The sequence below is a fragment of the Cupressus sempervirens genome, chromosome 2 (genome assembly GCF_028749045.1).
Source record: "Cupressus sempervirens isolate cs-2001-9-10 chromosome 2, ASM2874904v1, whole genome shotgun sequence".
Lineage (NCBI taxonomy): Eukaryota > Viridiplantae > Streptophyta > Pinopsida > Cupressales > Cupressaceae > Cupressus > Cupressus sempervirens.
In genome coordinates, this window is record NC_143119.1 from 486,580,274 (window position 1) to 486,592,707 (window position 12,434).

The following is a 12,434-nucleotide window of genomic DNA, read 5'->3' on the forward strand; positions in this document are numbered from 1 at the left end:
TTTCTTCTGATTCATATTTCTTTTCAATATAAAGAGCATGCAAGGGTCTATAATTTTCATGAGATTTTTAGTAAGGAAGTTCATCACTCCATACTTCTCAACTTCTTGCACCTAAAAGAATATCACTCAACATCTAGCCTCATCTGCTTCCCACACAGGTAAAAGGGTTTGGATTTCCTTAAGAAACACCTCTCCTTCTATATATGTACTGGTAAATTCTAGAATGAACTTACTTCCTTCTTCTATAATAGATCCAATCCAACTATTCATTGCTTCTAAGAAGAGTTTCCCCTTTTGTATTTGTTTGACCAGTTGTTGGTTGTCAGAGGAATTAGGATTGAATAAATAGGGAGCTTGGATTAGGGGGAGATCCTCAACATTCATTATGGAATCAATATATTCAGCCATAGTGATGAAGAGTCACTTTAATTACCTCTTTTCTTGGTTGTCTTTCTCAAACTAATTCAACATGTGATCGGCTAAGATTTTAAAAATATGATTACTAGTATCTTGGCTGAGAACTCCCAAGTCTATGGTTGTAATCTCAAAATATTCAGCTTCCACTTCATGTACACCTTCTTTCTATTTATAAGTGGTTATTTCTATAATCACCTTTCCCATAGTAGGATCCTTGGTTAGGAAAGCCTATTTTTTCACCTTCCTTTTTTTAAGGAGTGCAAGTGGTGTATTTAGTGACTATGTCCTTGACTAGAAAAGAGATAGGCCTTAAGCTACATTTTTTGTTTACTAAACTTGATAACTAGGGAGGAATAGTGCTTGCAACTATCACCCCTTCACCCTATTTAGTAGGAGTCATAAAGCTTGGTTGAATCACATTTATACTATCTGACACTTATGTGTCCATCCCTTGATTTTCTGGTAGCATGAGGTTGTCATCCTTATCTAGTTTTGAATCCATGAAGACATGGTCTTGAACTATTGTCTGAATTAGTGCCATGGACTTAGTTCTAGGTCTGATTCTTGGAGTCATTGGATAAACTGGTGGTACCTTGGTTGCTAGTTTAGGTTGGACCACTCCCTTTTTCTTCTTAGTTGTGGAAATACTACCTACACCATCAAATGAAAGGGGAATGTCATAAGGCAAAGATTAAGAGAAATAAATACCCTTTGTAGGTTTTTCAATTTGCATTGAGCTGGATGATTTGATCCTTTTCTCTCACAACCAATTATTCATACATTATAGTATGAACCTAGACTTGAAGTTTATGTCATCTTCCTCATTTCTATTCCAATCAGTCTCAGGAAGAGTCTTCTCAATTTCTTCCTTACAACCTTGTTCGATGACTTCTGAACTATATTCAACAAGACCTTCTATTTTGAGTTTCAATTTCAGCACCATGATTTAAGGAATTATTCACCTTGAATGATCTCTTTTTGTGACTTATTTCTTACTACTATAGTCTTCCCATAGGTCTTCAAGGTGAGGTGCTAATTTAATCTAGTCTCCTAGGCCAAGTATTAATTTTACAAAGTTTTTATTATCAAAATTCCTTCTTTCATGATAGAACCCCAAATTGAAGTTCAACAAATCACTCCCAATTACTGAAGCATTGATCATTTTATTACAAGCCATTGAAGCAATTTTAATGGGGAACATGGATTCCTATTTTTTCTTGGGGATATTATCTTTGACCACAAAAAATATTTGCCTGCATATTTTGGCAAGAACAAAGCAATCTAGTGCATATTCCTCCTCAGAAACCCCTATTCTTATGTAAGTGAACTTGGGGAATTGGATGTAGAAACTTCCATAGCTTTGAACTAAAATTTGAGCTTCTAAAGACATTCTCTGTATCAGGGTTTTGGTGAGGTTGAGATGTAAGTTTTCCAAGAAAACATCAAGCACTATCCTGAAATCCTCCAACACTCTTTCTTTTCTCAATAGAGGAAAATATTGATACATTGTGATGTCTTCATTGCATGGTTCATGAGGAATTTTTATGAGATTACACATTCATGCAAGATAATATGTTAAATTAGAGGACATATAGAATTCCTACCTCATGGCTTGTGAAGGCTTGAGTTGGTTTCTCAATGAATTATCTATCAACTTGTCCCAATCAAGGAATTTTTTACCAATCGAAATAACATCTATGTAGTGAAAAAACCATTCCTTGAAAACAAGCACATTGGTTGAAATTTTAGCTTTGTGCAGCAAAACTATTGGATCATGTATATAAGATTTCATGTGATATTTAGTTAGTACCTTCAGTAGTCTTGAACCTCCCATGTAAAAGGTCTCAGTCCACTTTCTAGCTATTTGGTTGTGATTCTTTGGAGGGTCTTCTCAAAATTGGACCAAGGATTGAGTGGGGCTAAAATTGGCAAAGGATGAATCAGGTAATTTTAGAGTAGATGAAATGGTCTCTCTGGTAATAGATAGAAGGGGTTCACCATTTTTACTCAGTATGCTCTTAGATTTGACATCATAATGGTTAGGATAGCATTGAAGTAATTCTAGACTGTGTAATGTAGGAGGAAAGGTGGTAGCTTCAAGGATCCCACTTGTCAAAAATTTGAGACATCCTTTAACTTTTTCTTGTTCCAAAAACCTTTCTTGTAACTTCTCAACTTTGCCTCCTATTAAATTTTTATTAGAAATTATGGGTCATCAACATTGAAGACTAGAAGTATTTTCCAAAAAATGCATAACAGACTTCATACTCACAACAAGAAAAAGTACTTTCTAAATTCTTTTTTCTTGAAGAAAAATGACATAAAAGAAGTAGAAAGAGAAGCTTACAACCCTCACTTGTGGATAGCTAAAACCCAAAACACTTCCCTTTCTCCATTTGACAATTTACTTTCAACTTTGCAAAATAGAATGAGAATAATCTCAAACTAAGCTTTAGAATGGCAAGATTATCTTGGAGTAGTATACATGCTTCAAGAAATTATGTTGTCATTTCATTAAATGTTCAGTTGAGGAAAGTGTCACAATCATCATTAATATCCTTTTGAAAATTCAGATTTAGTTTTCATTGGAAGATTTGGCTTTCCAACTTACACCGCCAACTCTCCATCAATACTCAGTGATATTGATTCTAAGATGGTCTTTACATCATCATTATGATGTCACCTTACACACTTTATAGGAAGTTTTCATATCAATCATTGATTTTAACTCGTGGTGCTAATTTTCAATATTGGAACTCATTTGAACCTCTTTGAACTTTGGTGCAAAGTGGTTCAAACTGGTTTGAACAGAACTTGCAACATATTTGGTAGGTCCCACCTACAAAAAAAAAAGTTATTCCAAAAATTTGAATGGAATTGGTTTGGACTCCTTTCAACCTTGGTGCAAAGTGGTTTGAAGTGGTTCATAAGGCTTGATCATAAGTATTTCACAATGGATTCAATCCTGTACACTTAGGACAACACAATACCTTTGGATGGATCGACACAACTCATGAAATGAAAACTTTGGTAGATGAGACAAAAATAGAGATGAGATGATAAGGCCCAAAAAATTTGAGCTTGAAGAGATAAATGAAGAGAGAAGATACTAAAAAATGGAAAATAAAAAATTTAGACTAACAATGTCAGATAATACAAGGGAATTTGACCAAAATAGGGACACAATCGCTAGATTGTTGTCTAACTTTCAAAGAGAAGGTGATGACAAATGTTATTATCCATGCAAGAGTTGCAACGACTTAAAGACAAGAAGAGTCAAAATCAAAATAGGAAAGAGACATTGTAGGGAGAATGGTCACATTGAAGGGAGGTTTGAATATCTTCAATTAGTAAGTTTTTTGTTATATTGTTTTCACAATTAATATACATATTAACCATGGAAGGAGGTTTGATTATCACATTGAATGGGGGTTTGATTATCACCATTTTTATATAGGTCAATCTCCCTAGGGTAGTACTTGATATGGACCACCACATCTCAAAGAAACATGGAGGTGTGAATATAAAGGAACATGGAGGTGTGAATATTGAAGTTGAAGATCATGATCCCATGGAATATGATGATCATGTGCCAGAAAACACATTTGAAGATGATGGTATAAATGCATTGATCCTTAACACATTTGGTACTAGTGTTTCTCCTACTATTGATGATGATGATCATGATGATGATGACATTGAGGAGGTCCATGATATACCTCTACTTGAGAAGGAAAAAAACAACCCTTTGCAAAGGTTTCCAATCTACTCTTCTCTTTGTTGTATTGTTGTTGGTGAATTTCAAGGTTATGAATGGTTCATCCAACATAGAAATGTCATGTATGCTAAGGTTTGTCATATAAATCATTGTAGTCTATAAAAGATGAAACTATTAGAAATTTATTTAGCACTCCCCTCGAGATTTGTGAGAAGGGATTAACCACCTCTTGTGTACTATAAGTTTAGTGGTTGTATTAAGATATGACAGATCAATCTCTTGGTGCAATGGAAACCCCACTCTAACAAGTGGTATTAGAGCTTGGTCATAGGTTTGAATCCTCAAACCCTTGGGTAATGCTAAAGGGGAGATTGCTAGAAATTGTTTCAATGCTCCCCTTAGGATTTGTGACAAGGGCTTAACCACCTCTTGCATACTATAAGTTGAGTGGTTATATCAGGCATTGAAGGATTAGTCTTTTGGTGCAACAACAACCCCACTCTAATAGAAACATGTACCATTAAGATTTCTTATGGCAAAGAATTTTTTTTTTTTTTTTTTGTAGATTGATAGGTGAGTTTCTGTTACCACCATCAAATGTTCTCCCTTGCTGATATAGAGAACTATGTGCCACTATGAAACATATTGGAATTGAGTATCAAGAAATAGATACTTATCTCAAAGATCATGATATTTATCATAAAGAACATGAATATGCAATAGAATGCCTTGAATGTCATACAAGTAGATATTGAGATGATCAAATGAAAAAAAGAGTTCCTCGCAAGGTTCTTCATTACATCCTCATTATTCCACATCTTGAATGATTATTCAAGTGTAGTAGCTTGGTACAATTTATGGATTACCATGCATGCAATAGGAGTTGAGATGACATTATTCAAATTTCAATGGATGGTTCAACATTTATGGACATAGAGGAAAAGTGGCCACACTTTAAAGAAGAATCTTGAAATCTCAGGCTTTCTTTAGCAGTAGACGGTGTCAATCTATTTAGAGAAATGAGATATGTTTACTCGGCATGACTTTTTTTTGTTATTAAATATAAACTACCTTTGTGGATGTCAAGAAAGAGGGAGCATACTATGTTGGCAATGATTGTTCTAGGTATTTTATTATTTTATAGTTATCTAAATGTAGTTATAAGTCTTAGAGTGAAATGACCACAATAATTAATGTTTTTATTCATTAAGCTAGGTAAGTACCAAGTAAAAGATATGAATGTATATATTATGCCTCTTATTGACAAGTTTTTTTTCTTATGGAATGGTTTCACTATGTTTGACATCTATAGACCAATTGGACAAAGACAATTTCAATTCCATGCAATGCTTGTGTGGAAAATTCATGATGCCTTAGGGTTGACACATTTTTGTGGCATGTTATGGTAAATTATAGTTGTACATGATAATTCTAATTCTAAACATTAACATATTTAATCCAATTATATCATTATCTTGTAGGTCTTCAAACAAAGGGAAAATTTGCATGTCCAATGTATGGTCCAAAGATGAAATCTCGTCTTTCCAAAATTTTAAGAAAGCATGTGTTTGATGATTATAGGCATTTCTTCCACAAAAATCATAAGTATATGTTGTGGTCTCACAATGCATGCCCCATTTTGAGTCATAAAATGGGGACCCCCTAGTTTCAAAACTCTCTATGAGGCATCTAGTCCAAAGCCTTGGTCATTTAGGACCCTTTCCTGGTCTAGGTCAAACCCCAATCCTCAATTAGGCACTATTAGATAGGAATGGGAGGCTAAAAATTAGTTTGAGGGGGGAAAGATGTTCATTTACAAGTGGGAAGTGTACTTGTGCACCCTTTGGAGGTGTGCACTTGTACACCCTCTAAGGATGCACACTTGCATCAAGGTCTATAAATAGACCTCAACCTCCCCAACCCTCCTCACTTCTCTCTACCTCCACCCTCACACGACACCTTCACACACCTCCAAGATCTCTACACCTACACCATTTCCCCCCTATAAAACTAGACTCCAAGGTAAACCACACATGTCTTGGAGGTGAGAACATGTGCATGTGTGCACCCTCATGAGGTGCACACTTCTGCATAGGGTAAGAACATTGAAAACTAAGGTCATCCCCCCTTCAGCTAACACAATGCATTGATGTGCATGTACATAGTTCTTTTGCACCTTGAGAAGGTGTGTATGTGTGCTAGTGTGCAATTGCACATTTAGCCAACTCCAAGGCAAAAAAAGATTCCACTAGGTGCGCTAGTACAAAAAATAGGCAATAGAGGGATAATTCATAGCTTTCTGCTAGTTTGTCAGTTTTTTCCTCAATCTTTAGTTAGTCCAGGCACTAGCTAAGTCTCATTTTGATCTTTTTCCACCAAGATTGCTAATGTTTTCTTCTTTTCTATAGATATAATGACATAATCCTCCTCCATGGTAGAGAAAATGGTACTTAAACCCATAGCATTCAAGTACCAAGGAGCTCCCAAGAAATCTAGATTCCAAGAAGGGCATGTAGAGATTTGGGATACTGAGCTTGATCACATTGATTGGAATACATTTTTGACAATATGAAACAAACCAAATGAAAGGTATGCAACAATATCAACTTTGATCTAGAGTGGGTTGGTGAATGTTGCATCTAACCCTACATTAGTTCAATCCTTTGAACTAATCATGACATTGGTAGAACACTACATGGAAGAGGAGAAGGTCATGAAGAGTGTTATAAGAGAGATAGTCCTCAACCTTTGACAACACAACATAGAGTAAGTTGTTCCACCTTTTGTGGGAAGATCAATACCTCAAAATATATTATGATAGAGCAGATATGTGGTATGGTGAAAATGAGAAAGAGGTAAAGGAATTGGTATAGTCTACATTCTTGATTGACAAGACACCTCTAGACCAAAGTGTAGGTAAAGTGGACATGACCTAAGAATACATGAAGGATGACATCAAATATTTGATTATTTTCCTTAGTAGAGCAATGGGCCTCCCCACAATAGGTCACTTACAAACTTGGATGGTTCACTTCATTGAGACCATTAGGACCACAAAGATGCATATTGATTGGGCCACCATCCTAAGTGACAACTTGGATGAGCATTTAGTCTTAGTTATGGTAGGCCCACACTTCTATGTAACATCATACATAGTGTACTTGCTAGTAGCTAGAACCATCGACTACCCATGGCTATATAGGAAGCAAAGAATGTAAGATGAAAATTCTTGGCCCTATGTGGTTTACCCATAACTGGTGAAGAAGAATCTCCCACTATAGAGTGTAGAATATAGAGTAGCCAATGATGGACTCATTTCCTCCATCATTGGGTTTATAGAAGGAGATTATGCCAAACAAATGTCAGTAAAAGTAGCGACAAGAATAATCAAAGTAGGAGCCTACTACATTTAGTTTAAGGCATTCGCATATCTCTAGGTAGTTGGTGCTCTTTTGTGCCCAAAAAAGATCCCTAGGTACCCTTCAAATTGTATAATACTTTTGGAGATAGCCTGCCAACTCACTTCTACATATGATAGAGTAAGGAAACAATACAAGAAGACCTTAGTGTAGCCAATCACCATTAGATAATTTGAAGTGAAAAAAAAAGGATATTTCTACCTTTGATTCAAAATGGGATTAGTATCCCTTGGAAGACTATCAGGCTCCTCATTCATATTTTGACAATATTGGGATGGTTTAACATCTAGTGGAGAAGAAGTTTGTGCATGAAGAGGCCCTCAAAGATCATTGGATGAATGTGATAGATGTGTTGAAAATTGGCTAATTGTGATATGCAATTGTTGTCATTAATGGAAACACATGATGTACATGTTAATAGGAAACCTCAGAAATAAAGATACTTAGTGTTTGGTTATCAGAAAATTGTCTAAGTATAGAATTTGGTTTACAATAGTGTATTGTTTTGTTTATAACATGTTGCAGACATCATATCATGACAAGAGAAGTTACATGGAGATAGTATACATGTTGGTTATGATGTGTATAATGTTAGAAGTTTGTACAAACTGTACAAAATAGAGTTAATCATGTTTTATTGAAGTAGGACAATGAAGTTAAAGGAAATATTTTTTTTTTTGCAAAACAACTACTTGTCCAATTAGGGCCAACATCCTAGATGTTTAATCTAACTTGGAAAAGTGAATTGTGGTCTTAGCTGACCCAATAGTATTTTATGTAAAGGCATGGTACTTATGCAAAGGACTTCTTGTGATAAGAAGTGTGCACGTGTACTTGTGAGTGAACTTTTGTGAAAGCAATATATGAAATTTTTTGTATGAACTATCTAGTAATCGAAGATCAAGCTTAAGATCAGAGATTACTAAAGGAAGGTAAATAAAAGTAGATTACTTGATTGAGTAGTGATCTCTTTATGTAGTTGAAATTGCATGTTTGGGTAGTTGGCTCTTCTTGCATACATTACACTACAACTCCTAATAGGGTTAGAATCTCCTAATAGGGATTCAAAGTCTCCTAATAAGGACTGCTATACTGAATTTTCTCATTGACTCCTCATAGGGTCCATCCTCTAACAAGGAACATATATATCAGTATACTATCTAGTGGGTATCATCCCCACCAAGGTTTTCCCTTGGCCAAGGTTTTCCTAGTTAATAAAATATGGTGTTATGATTTATCTTTGTGCATTCTTACTGTTACTATTCAACATTACTTTATTGTTTTGTTATGCATGGTTTAAATTAAAAAATAATATCTAGTTGGTGACTAAATTTTGTAGATTACTAATTCACCCCCCCTCTCAGTAATCCCTATTTCTAACAATTGGTATCAGAGCACAGTTACTTTGAAGAAGTTTAAAAACTTAAGTAAGATCCCTATGAATATGGAATAGTTGATGAAGAATCTCAAAGAAGCTCTTGACCAAATTGATCTCCTTATTGAAGAAAGATATAAGGTAAAGGACATATATGAAGACTCTAAAGTATACATTGGTCAGTTGAAAGAAAAGATTGAACATTTGAAATCCAAGCCTAAATCTACTAAATCTAAAACTATTGATGATGACTATTCAAATTTGAAGATAGATTAAAAAATCTTGAAGCATGAATTGAAGGCTAAAAATCTGAAGTTGACTTTGAGAAGTGATCCTAGCAAAGTTGAAATTGATTTGAAGACTAAAATTGTAGATCTGAGAGCAAGTCTGGCAAAGAAAATGTTCAAGTTTGGAACATTGAAAGAAAATCATGAAGAACTCCATAAGTACTATACTATTGTGAAAGGTGAATTGATATAGTGCAAATAGTAGCTTGAGAAACTTTATTCTAGTAGAGAAAAGCTTGATGATTCAATGTCTATATAGAGACCTTCTTATGAAAAGACTAGTCTTGGATATTTAATTAACTTGTCTATGAAGAAACCTGAGATTAGATTAGATCCAAAAGAAAAATACAAATTTGACGATAAGATTGAGTCAAGTCAATCTTATGAGAAACCTACAAAAATTGAGAAAATCAAGGAGGTTGAAATCTTGGATGAACCAAAGCAAGTGGAGACTCCCAAACAAACTAAGTATGAATTTAGAGGTAAGTGTTTTTTATGTAATGAAATAGGTTATATGAAAAGAGATTGTACTAATAAGGCATTTAATTATGTTAAGGACTTTTATTGTCATAATTGTCATGGTATGGGTCATAATGCAATTGATTGTTGGAAACCCAAGTATGATAATGATAGAAGAAATAGTAAAATGTCTAGAAATACTAACCCTGTAGATAGAAGAATTTCTAATGAAAGGACATCAAGAGAAATAAGATCTTATGATGACAGAAGATAGATCATGTGTTATAAGTGTAACAACTTAGGACACATTGCTCAGAATTGTCATGCACCTGATGATCAATAGAATCCTAGAAGAAGAGCACCTGTATGTCAGTTATGCAATAACCTTGGATACACAACAAGGTGCTGTAGAATGGACAAAAACTTTAGATATAGAAGGAATAATGAAAGAAACTTCAGGAATAGAAGGAATGATGGAAGAAACTCTGGAAATGATAGAAGGAACCAGGAAAGGAACTCTGGAACTAGCATAAGCAATGAAGAACAAATAAATATTGTTAGTGAACTTTGAGAAGAAATTAATGAAGCATTTGTGAAAGGAAAAAATATCTCAAAAAAAAAGTTAGATGATGATGAGATTGGAGGATCAAAGTTAGTTGTTGAGTTTGATTCAATAAAGTTGACAACTTCAAAATTTAAAAACTTCAATCATAGATTGAATTAGAGGTATTGAAGTTGGGAAATGGTGTATCTAGTTATGTTTAGATGGTACGCAAGCTTTCTTATGATTTGGAGCTCATCTAAACAAGTTATGATGAATTTTAGAGTTACTGGTATTACAGTAAAGGGTAATTCTGTAAGAAAAGATGAAAAGTATGTTTTTACAGAGAATTTCATGATGCAATGTTTTGAGGATGTTTTTCATGATGGAAGGAGGCTATAGTAAACCTCAAATGAAATTTGAAGATCAAACAAATGATTCTGGATAGTTATCTAATTACAGAATACAAATAGCAACTTTTTCATATTTGTGAAGTGCATAATTAATGCAATTTCAAGTTGATGCATTAATGAAGTACACAATTGATTTTACTTCATTATGAATATATTCAAGGTGAAGAGCATTCTAAAGTGAATTTTTAGAGTGTTTTCAAAGAAAACCCTATTTTTGGAAAGAGGTATTTTATCATTTTTTTTCACAATATTTGTTTAGTAAAAGATATTTGTTGATAAGAATTATGGATATTTCAATTTTTTGTAGTGTTGAGAATGAGGATAGACCTAGGTTTAAGGTAGTTTTCATAAAACCTAGTCATGGAAACCCTAATTTTGCATTCTCTATCACCCTGAACAATGTAGTCTATCTGGAAGATGTAGAAAACTTTTTGAATTGCAAGTTTCAGTCTATTGGTAGTGAATATATGAACAAAGATATCAAATTGGTCTTTAACCATGAAATGATAGTGAAGTTCGAATTTGAACATTTAAGTGAATTGGACTTGTTTAATTATCATTTTTTTTATGAACTAGATACAGATGAATGGACTCAAATCATATTGAGTAGGATTCATGATGGAAAATTGTGGATTTAAGATAATGTAGTAGAAATTTTTGCTGACCTTATACATGACGTAACTAGTCTTAACAAACAAGGCAGTGTACCCATAGGAGAGAAACATGTTAAGAAGAAAGTAGAAAACTACACTAAGGAAGTTTACAATGGGAAGGCTATGGTAATCAACTCCATCAAGTAGGATGATGTGAGATTTCTTAGCAGAATAATAGCTTATTTAGTTTGTGCAAGTTCTAAGATAGATGAACTTTCAACAAGTTTTATATATGTAGTTTACAAGATTTGTGTTGAGAAAGAATAAGTGAATTTGAGTGAAATTATAAGAATGTAACTCTTGGAGAACCTTGAAAATATTAAGAGGAAAAAGAATGGTGTATTTAGATTCTAGTCATTGATAAATAGCATATTCTTTCATGTGCTAAAGAGATTCTTCTACTTGTTAGTAACATATATAATGAGTAGTGATAGATGCACTATGGAGAAGATATCAGAGGTATGCAAAAGACACCTTGTAGACAAGGTATTGAACAATAGAAATTTGATTATGAGAACATTCCAAAATGAGATGAAACAAAGGTTTAGGATCTCACCTACAATTGTGGATAAGTTCAAGGATGACATATGTATTTTAGTTGATACTGACTATACATACATTTAATTAGTAGAATCTTAGGAAACATTTTTGGATTCTTTGAGATATGAGTTAAGTGATGATATTGTAGTTTGCTACATAGATTTATTGTTGAATTTTGAGAAAGATAAGGTAGAATACAGATTTGGCACATTTGATGAGATCAAACAACATACCCATCAAGCACCCCTAGAAAAGGCATCTCACAAGAAAGTTGAGTCAATTATGAAGAAAACATTATCTAAGGCTGGAATGATAGAAAGTGAGTCTAAGGTAGTGAGATAGACATTGAAACAATGTGTATTAAATATTTAACCCTCGTCAATTTCAATTGTAGAGATAACTTCAAGATAGAGTATACCATATGTAGAAGTATCCGATGTTTTGCCTAATGAACATAAGAGAAAATTAGAAAGATTAGCTAAAGTAGTGCCTATAAAGACTAAGAGAGTCAAACAAATGGCTTTAGGACCTGGCAAGAAGCAGAAAGCATTGTTGAAAATTGAATCTAGTAGTGATGAAGAGATTTAGGAACAAGAAATCAAGCAAGTTGAA